The sequence below is a fragment of the Triticum dicoccoides genome, chromosome 2B (assembly GCF_002162155.2).
Source record: "Triticum dicoccoides isolate Atlit2015 ecotype Zavitan chromosome 2B, WEW_v2.0, whole genome shotgun sequence".
NCBI classification, from domain to species: Eukaryota; Viridiplantae; Streptophyta; class Magnoliopsida; order Poales; family Poaceae; genus Triticum; species Triticum dicoccoides.
The window spans coordinates 37,314,042-37,324,371 of record NC_041383.1 but is presented as its reverse complement, the minus strand read 5'-3'; positions in this window follow the sequence as shown (position 1 = coordinate 37,324,371).

Below are 10,330 nucleotides of genomic sequence, written 5' to 3'. Positions count from 1 at the left end.
TAGGGTTGATTTTTCAATGGTATTAATTATTTAGATTATAACAGTAATATGTAACTGGATGCTCGTTAACTCTAGTTTAGACAATCCCAGTGCTATAGATAAGACCCCCTGTGTTTTTTTCCTGTCTGTACAATAGTTTGCTTATAAGTGAAGTTAATGCGTCTGTACTTACAGGGTTAGTTCACAAGCATGATAATGGTGCCATGGTGGTTGGGATTTCACTGGAAAAAGGCAGCATCAGATTCTGAAAGAGATCAACATTCAAATGAGCAGTGTCTGGATCACCATCCTTCTGCGCCTTCTTGTTCTCAAAACAGCTAGAACAAAGTCATTCAAACAGTTCCAGTAGCTCGCGTGGAAGCACCACGATGTCTCTCGAGGGAAGTCGATCTTTTGGTAAACTTCGAAAGATGGGGAAGAAGTATGCTGCTTCGGACCATTCCAGTCCCTTGCATAGCATTTCGTCTATTCTGTACAGGATGGGACATAGGCATGTCAACTTTTCCTCTTGAGCTGTGTAACATAGGATATACAATGCCATTCTATTGGCCGATGACCGGAACAAATTGGTGCTAGACCTTAGGCCTCTCCCAATGCTCCACCTGGTACGGGTGCTAAGCCTGCCATGTAGGCAAAAAATCTGATGTGGCAAGACAATTAAAAGGAGAGAGATGAGTTTGGTGGCCCCAGGAAAAACCAATGTCAAACACGCGAACCTAGAAAAAACATTTAAGTGAAGAAGGCTCACCAATGCATGAGAGAGTAGGGAAGTCATTAAATGAAGGGAGCTTAGCTACAACAAGTTAAGCACCTATGCATTGAGGACTATAGTTGCTGAACTATTTAATGTGCTTAGCACCTTATCTAAGCACCTGTGCATTGAAAGAGGTCTTAGTCAGAGAAGAAGAGACACCAGACGACATTTTCTATGGCTTAATGTGCTTAGCACTTTATCTAAGCACTAGAGAAGAAGCAACACCAGACGGCATTTTCTGTGGAATTTTTCCGAACTATAGTTGTTAATAGTGAGGCTCTGTGTGATGATACTAATGATTCTGTTGAACTGAGACGAAGGGCACTAGATATCTTTTGATATAGTGTCAGTTCTATGATAGGTTCTCATCTCACCAGGCCCTCTCATTTGTGAACTCTTCGGTAAAATTTTGTGCAATGTAATTTCACCTTTCGGCAAGTGATACTGATTGATAAATAATTTTCTATCTTCTGTGCTGAAGAAAGCTAGCTACATGTCCGAATGCAAACCGAATATGCATAGCTCTGTGGAGCCAACAACTTGTGAATTTGCGATGTCAGTGCTTAACTACCGGTGTGGGATGCTGTCATGCTGGTCCTTGATGATCTGGTGGTGGGTCCTGTCATGACGATGGCGCTCGCACAATAACATACTTCAATCTGTTTTGTTTATTGCAGGGTCTAGTCCTTGGTAGTTCGTTAGAAAAGGAATGGCGTACCCCAGAGGCACTTCCAAAAGGATTAGTATTGTTTTGTTGAAAACATGTTCTCTATTAATTATGAAATAGAACAGCATTATAACCACCCGAAGGTAGGCTCGACATGCAGGTCGGCATTGAATCTCGCAACATGCTGAACCTTACAGTCGCTCAAAGACTAGTTTTATTTGAACACCCCTTGTTTAGGTCCTCCTGATATGCATAAAAGTTTAGTACTTTTATAGTAAGTTGCCTGAGTTCTTGCCTTCAACTTCTGTTTTTCTTTTTCTGGATTTGGACAAAACTGGAGCGAACATATCATGCTCCTCGTTACTTTTCTACCAGCTGGCTTAGCCTAGAAGAGAGGCAGGTGGACCTGTGGTCTGTCATCATTTCGGGAACAAGATCTGCTGGTGAACCGACACGTAAATATGTTCTTTTTCGCACCTTTTAGAATGATGTCATGAAAAGCTGAACCAAAATAGGGTGACTATTGAATTCAGCATGAAACTGAGTCCCGATGCTTCCAAATCCTAACATATTGATATGTCATGTTTCAATGGCATTGCAAGAGGAACACCTTGTAGGATACTTACTAAATCTCCTAGAGCATGTCACATGTTGCGCTTAAATAAGACAAGAGTCAGGAGGTGTGTCCCTCCCGATGTGTTTTATAGACTCTAAAGAAGAGAGAGCAATGTATTTGTTCCAGTGTTGTGGTCTTAAATAAGAGGATTGATGGGTATGATTCAACACAGTCCAACGACCATGCATACAAAAAATTATAACCATGTGCAGAGTGCAGACATGCCATCTTCGGTTACACATGGGGCATTATGGTGCAAAAAGACTATAGTACTAGGAATGAAAATATCTAGTGTGTAAATCTCCAAAAAAATTATATATATGTTCTAGATGTACAAGAAGTTTGAACTATTGTGTAACTTAAAAGGGAAGGTACCTGCAACCCAAAAGCATGAACCAGAATCTGCACCCGAATAGCATGACTCAGTTTCATCAGGAATATAACATTCATTGGGTTCTGAATCAGTTATGCTCTATGTAGTCAGCAACTTGGTAAATGTGTGATGTCAGTGCTTTACTGCCGTCTTATGCATCTCGTGTAGTAAGTTTGGTTGAGCGTCATTTTTTTCCCAAACCACACCAGCGCACACGGGACGAGCGTTCAATTTCCTTCGCTATAGGAGGTCCCCCGTACCGCTCCCGCGAGCGGCCCGGGCGGAACCCTAGTTCGCCGCCGCCGCCACCCCTTTCTCGCCTTCCTCCTCCCTCGCCGCCGCCAGGGGACGCCGCCGGGCAAAGCCCGCCCGTGCGTCGGGGGCAGCGGGGCTCCTCCCCTCTCGCGAGGCTCCTGGGCGGCGCGGGAAGGCCGGCCCTAGCGGCGGCGCTCGGCTCGGCGGCAGAGTGCGTCGGGCCGCCGGCGGATCTGGGCGGTGTGGCTCCCCAGCTAGGTGGCGCTGCGGCGCTAGCAGCGGCAAGGTCCGCGCGGGGCGGTGAGGCGTGGGCTCCTCCTCCTCCCGATCTGATGGCGCCGCGGTGGCGCCGGCTCTCGGGCATGCGGTGTGGTCAGCGCGGGTCGGCGGCGCGCGACGTCTTCTTCCTCCCCGGTCTTATGGCTCCACGGTGGCGCCAGTGCTCGGGCGGCGGTCGGCTTCGGCGTTCTGTGCGCGATTCCGGGATCCCATGACTTGGATCTGACGCGGGTTGGGAGGTTGCCGGTTCCTCTTGTTGTTTTGGTGCGCGGGGCACGCAGCGGGGAGTGTGCTGGCGGCGATTCACTGGAGCCTGGCGTAGGGCGCAGCAGGTTGATGGGAGTTTGCACCGGCTCCGTCCGTGGCGGCGGCGTGAGCGCAGCAATGGAGGCGGCAGCGCTGCGAGGCCCTGCTAGGAATGGTCCTGGCCGGCAGCAGGCACTCGGCTGCATCCGTGTGTGGTCGCGGTGATGCCTAGACGGAGTTGGTGCCGGAGAGTGGTTTGAAGTGCGGGTCAGACCGGATCTGTTAGCAGTCCCCTGGTGGGGGTGAAGGCCGTCGTGGTGGTTCTGGTCCTTGCACCGCTCGGCGGATGATGCTATTCTTCGTTTGTGTTGCAGGCGGTGGCTTGAGGCATGCTCCCTCGGTAGTGAGGTTGGAGTGGTTCTCGTTTGCGTGGCTTCGATGGCATGTTGCTGTAGCGACGGCGGTGCAAGGCAACGGTCAGGGCTGGCCATGATCTTGGCAGCGAGGAGATGTGTAGCTACAGATGAAAATCCTTTTCGGCATTGGTCGGACCGGCGTCGATGGCATCCGTGGATATCATTTCCCTTCCTGGAGGAGTCTCCGTGTGTGTTGCCATTTGCCTCGTTGCCCGGTGGCGGCAATTGTCTCCGGGGCGAAACCCTTGATTCGCAGGATCGGCATGATGGAGGTGTCTTTGACGTCGTTCCGCTATTGAGAGCATTGTGCTGGGAGACGAGAGGCCCTTTGTTGCGCTTCTTCGGTGTTCGCAACTGCCCGGATCGCTCTTCTCAGGCGCTATGTACGGTCGTCGCTGGTTTATCAAAGGAAGCTGGAGTGTTGTTCTTCGGAGATGACCAGTGTTGGTCGAGACGCGGCGTGGTTCGCGGTTTTGGGTAGGCTCTTTGGCATCGTAGTTGTGTGTGTGCGTGGGTGTGTTGACAGTGGTGTTGCTACGCTCGTTGTTCGCAGCGAGTGGTAGATATCGTTGTATGTTTGTTCTTCTCTCCTTCTATAAAGCTAAGATACACAAATTGCGTACTCTCAAAAAAAAAGTAAGATTGGTTGACTTGAGCCATCTTATAGTCATCCTGGTGTGTATTTGTTATTGGTCCCTCTGTTTTACTCCCTCCGTTCGGAATTACTTGTCTCGAAAATGGATGTATCTAGAACTAAAATACATCTAGATACATCCATTTGTACGACAAGTAATTCCGAACGGAGGGAGTACGAGTGAGTGAGTTGCTTCTACGCATAAGAGAATCGTTTGTCACATGGCCATTTTTTGCATGTAGGCTTCACATAATAAAAGACTGTATGTGCTATTTTCTCTCCTTACTTCAGGCTCCACCGGCTCCACTCAACAGGCAACAGGCAGAGCAGTTGTGAGACTGCAAAGCGGGGCTTCCTACAATATGCCCAATCTGTGTACCGATAGTGAATTATGCTACTTTGCTCTCATTTTGTCTGTTGATTTTAGTATCAAAATCATTCCACTGAAAATAACAGCTTGTCCTACGCCGTTGCTATTTTTGTGCACAAAAGTTTTCATCTATGATGTCATTAGTAATATCATCCACGGGAAAGAGAAGAAAGAACTGGTGGAACTTCGTAAGTAACCCAAAATACTGAGGACTTTCTTACTCGTCAAACCTAGCGTGTTCTGCCACAACAATCCATTGTGGAATACCTCAAAAGCGCCCAATGAAGGTCTCCATACTTACATTGCCGACTTGTTGGTGCTGTAATCTCAGCACTAGCGCAGTGTCTCCAAAACGCTGAATCCACCACCTGATGTCCACTAGCTCATTGCACAAGAATATGTCATCCAGTATCCGCTACCATACCAGGAGGTACTACTACAATTTGATATTCTAATGACTGTTGTATTTTCCGATGGCTCTTAATCCTACCATCCTTTCAGATGGCGTTGCTAGAGAACTCCGTGTTTCTAGCCTACAACTGCGAACTTAGTGTTTGCTATAACTTGGTATATATATCCGTTTTCTCACTAATGAAGTCTGGAGTTTGTGGCAACACTCAAATTTGGGACCAACAACCTTATGGAAGTCACAAATAAACTATTTTTTTTGGAAGTACTTCCATTCAATTCATCATCTTTCATGAAAGTAAACAAAACACCATGAAATATTTTACTACCTAGCCCGTAGACCATCTAGAGACACTTACAAGCAATGTCATGGCCCAACAAAACATGTAAGTAAACAAGTGCATTCTTCCTCGCATGGTAAGTTGACATGGCATTCTCTCATGCTTGACGTAGTACAAGCGGTGTGGGGCTTTGCGTTTGTACCGATGTGTACGAGTACAACTCGTTTACTTGTCCTTCAAGGCTCCAAAGACTTTTATGTACTGAAAATTATATATACCCCATGTAGTCTCACCTAAAGACGGTCTTATGTATTGGCAATTGTATATATGAAACCCTAAAAAAAGTTAAATCCATATGGCTTTTTCATGTTAAATCCGTGTCTCCTTTTCCTCGCTGATATAATCTAAGAAGTTGTATCAGAGGATTGGAGATCAGTTCATTGGATTTTCAGATACATGTGAGGTACTTCTAATGCTCAACTACTATTTGGAAAATCTAGAGATGGACTTCCTGTTTTTGTTGACTTTGATTTTGTTGTGCTTAGCACAAGAGAAGATCGCTCACAGATTAAGTTTTCACCATTGATGGTTGTGTTGTAAGTTGGGAAGCAACTTTCCAGTCTATTGCAGCGTGTTCCACTATTGGTGCTGAGTGTAGATGGTTAATTCTGAGGCATACAAAGGAGCTATCTGGTTGAGAGGTTTATATACTAAGCTTTGTGGAGATACATGTTCCCCTACCATATTTTGTGGCAGCCAAAGTGTTATATGTCTTACAATGAATCAAATGTATCAGGAGAGAACATAGCACATTGAATTTAGATTTCACTATATACAAGATGTTATTGATAATGGTGATTTGAAATTATGCAAGATATGTACGTATGAAATCTTGTTGATATGATGACAAAGCTAATTCCTAACAATAAGTTAACTTGACGTTTGCTCAGACTTAGTTGGTATTTCTCACTAGTTCTATGGACTTTAACGCACAAGGTGTTTATGTTGATTTGGATGGAATTTGACTCATGGTGAACACTGTTAAATTAGATCCAAATTCTAATACCGTGTTAACACTCTTACATAATCCCGGTTCTGTTAACCGGTATTTATGACACACGTGTGTCAACAAGGCCCAGCCGAAGAGCAACACCTGACTTATGAGAGGCCTTGGACCCTCTCCACCCAAAAGACTAGCCTGTTAGGAGAGGGCACCCCTGCCCTTATAAGTCGTCCTTTGTCTCATTCATGACCGATATGGGACTAAACCTAACAGACAAGACACGGCGTCATGCAAGACGTAGGTAACCAAACACGCCCCTAGTGCTTGAAGACTGGATCCTATTCCATCATACTTGTTCCTAGAAACTTTTGCATTGCTGTTCGGCATATATTACAAACACTTGCTCTTTTACAAGCTTTTGAATTCAGTTTAATCTTGCCTCAGGTCATGGCCAGAAATAGACATGCCCATGTATTAGACATTAAGGTCCACCTGCTTGAGAGCCCATGACATAGTTGGCGATGACAAGCTGGTTGAGTTCGACCAACTTGACGTTTGAATTTGCCCAGACTCCACACAATATCAGCGGGCGATCGAGGGATCTCAAGCCAACGCAGCCAACACTGAAATGCACTAGCTGTGCTCAAACTGAGAACTCCACTTTCTACACAAGAAGTGATGCACCATCTTTCCAGTTGTTGGGCCAATGCTAGTTGTCTCCCAAAGTTAACACAAACTTGTAATGCATTTTACTCAATTGGTTTTCCTCAGACTTCTGCCACGATGATCTTATGTAGCGCCTCTCGAGGACGAAGTGCTACCCTATTTCCCAATACTTCCTGGTCCTATCATATCTTTGTGTTTCAATGTCATTGCCAAAGGAAAAGCTTGCCTCTTGCAACATGTCAATATTATGTGGTGTATATATATAGCACTACTGTCCCCTAAATATAAATATATATGGTTAATGTGTATAGCAAATGTACTTCCACACATGTAGACGACTTCATATCCTACTGCTCATTTATTCTGCCCCTTAATGCGTTAAGTAAGAAAAATGAGTTGCCATTATATTTCTTTGCTTGGGCTAGCTACTGAGAATTCTAAATTCACAGGCTATTCGAATTTTTTGATGTAGAGTCCAGTCAGTTTCAAAGGGCTAATCAAGCTGTCGTCAAGGTCATTCATGTGAACATGCATGTGATTTCTTATGAATTAAACGTAGTTTTTCAATCCGAGCTCTTTTCTAATAAAGCTTAATTACGGGAAATCCACTTCTGAGCCCAGGTTTATTGGATACCCCCACAATTTTGCTGCATCTCATCTAAAAAGAAATATTGTGGAGCTAATCTCAAGTTCATGCGATTGTACACTGATAGTTTTTGTGTGCTACTACTTTGAACCAATCTTGAGACTGCTAGCAAGATCAAACGGCAATTCAACCTCACTAGAGGTAATATTGTTCAGAAGAAATCAATAATAATTTTTAGAAGAAATCAATAAAATCAATCAAACGACACCATGCATCGACGATGCTAGATCCACCACCTGATGTCCACTAGCTCGTTGCACATGAACATGTCATCCAATATTCGCTACCATACCAACATTGAACTACTACGATTTCATATTATGATCATTGTATTTTCTGATGGCTCTTAATCCTACCACCTTCCGTTTAGACTGCTTTGCTAAGGAACTCTGTGTTTCTAGCTTACAACTTGTAAACTTAGTGTTTGATATAACTTGGTATATATAAGTTTCCTGACTGATGAAGACTCGAGTTTGTGGTAAGTTCACTCATCCTCGTCCACTATCACTCAAATTTGGGACTAACAACCCTATGAAAGTCACAAATAAACTATTGCCCTTCTTCCTATATCCTTGCGGGAAGAACTTTCGATCTATTTATCATTTACAACCACGGTGCATAGAACACCAGAATTATCAAAAATTACAACCAGATAGATAGACCAACTAGCGACACTTACTAGCAATGCCATAGCCCGACAAACCATATAAGAGCTCTACAGCCAAGCGCATCAAACCCATCTCAAATGCCAGGCCGGACCGACCGGTCATTGACCGGTCAAAAAAACCGACCCACCCTTGCGCCTCAAACCGGTTTCAAACGCCTGGGCTGTCCGGTGCCCCTCATATCCAGCCCAAATATAAGGCGGATAAGGGGCGGCCCGCGCATGCTCTGGTGCGTCTGCCGTGTCAGCCCAACCTACCACTGATCCCATGATGTCCCCACAAAAAAACCCAATCCGTCCCCTCTCTGAACCCTAGCTCACTCCACTCTCCTCTCTCGCTCCGTCCCCTCCTCTCCGCTCTCTGATTCCGATCGAATCTTGTGACATGGCAAGCTTAGGCAGCCACTCAATCAGGCTCTGACCTTGATATCGACGAGGAGCTGGCCCTATGCATTGCGTTGGAGCGGTTGAAGGTGGAGACTGGTGGTAGCTCCGGATCTGCAATGTCGCCGCTGCCGCACCGATGCAACGCGGATGTTGGAGCTGGCACCTTCCGGCCCGCGCGTCGTTCGCTCCACCACCGTGACGTCCCCTTTCCCTGCCGGTCACTGCTGCACGCAGGGTGCGGCCAATGCTAGTTCCTGCTCCGCCGGCCTGCACGTGCACACCGGAATCTGTGGCGCTTGTCGCCTGCTGTGAGAGGCAGCGAGCAAGGGAGAGGGACGCGGCGACAACCACAGCTCCACCCCCTCCGATGACGACCAAGATCCACCACCAGCCGGATTGCTAAAGCTGCGCCGACGACCAAAAGGGCAAATGCCCGGCGAGAAAGTGGTGATCATGCTCCACATCCGTTTAAATTATCGCTTTTAGTTGTTTATAAGTTAAGAACTTGTCCAGCGATGAACAGTGATGATCTTTTGGATGATGTAGTGGGGTTTATGTTCATTTCGTTATCCGTTTCATGCCGATTTGTTTGTCCGTTGTTTGATCACGTACAACAATTCATCACTTTGCATGCGTAGTATGGATATAGAGTGCCAGATATGAGGTACACAGATGTGAAATGTATTATTTGAGGCATGACGGATCACGCGTCCACAGGCGTTTGAGAGTCCATATTTACCAAGTCCGGCTGTAGATACTCTAAGTACACAAGTGGTGTCTTCCACGCATGGTGTGTTACCAAAACCCTGCGGGTGTAGCCATTCGGAGAATCTTTTGAAAACCTTGAACACTGAAACTGCACAATTTTACTTTTCCCCATATGTTATGTTCCCTTCGCAAAATAAGTGTTATTTTCTAGGGGTTTTTTTTTTGGAACGAAGTCGTTAGAAGCGTCCGGCTTTAAATTAATAAAGCCCATAAGGCAACAGGTTCAACCGAATACAAACTTAGCATACTAAAGAAAGTATCAACGGTCCACGACTAGCACGGGGTAGGACATAAGGTTCATCGCGACGTCAATATTACAGCCATCCAAACAGACCAGCGCAACGACCTAGCTAACAGACTTGCCACAAAAGTCACTCCAAAAACATCTTCAGCTCGCCGGATCCTATCTTGCCTGCGCCTGAATCGCCTTGATGCGCGCCATGGCTTCTGTCATGCGCTCAGCATCGCGCTCCTTCCCCAGAGGGGTCCACATCTGCAAAAATAGGTGGCATTTGAAGATCACGTCTGCAGGATGGTGAGGAAATTTTTTTCTCGATCGTAATCTTGTTACGAGTTGTCCAAATAGCCCATAGCAGCGCCCCTACGCAGCGCCAAGCTATTCTACTTGTAATCCCTTTTGTGGACTTGAGGATGGAGACAAGTTGGTGCCCCGAGGCAGGGTTCCAGTCCGTGTGGAAGGCCTCCTAGCCGCACTCCACGCGAACCTGGCCAAATGACATCTAAAAAATACATGGTTCGCATCTTCGCCTAGTCCGCAAATCGCGCAAGTACCGTCAGCCGGACCATTTCGTTTGGCCACATTATCTGATGTAGGCAGCCTATTCATAAGCATTTGCCACATGAAGATTTTTATCTTCAAAGGCAGACCTGCCTTCC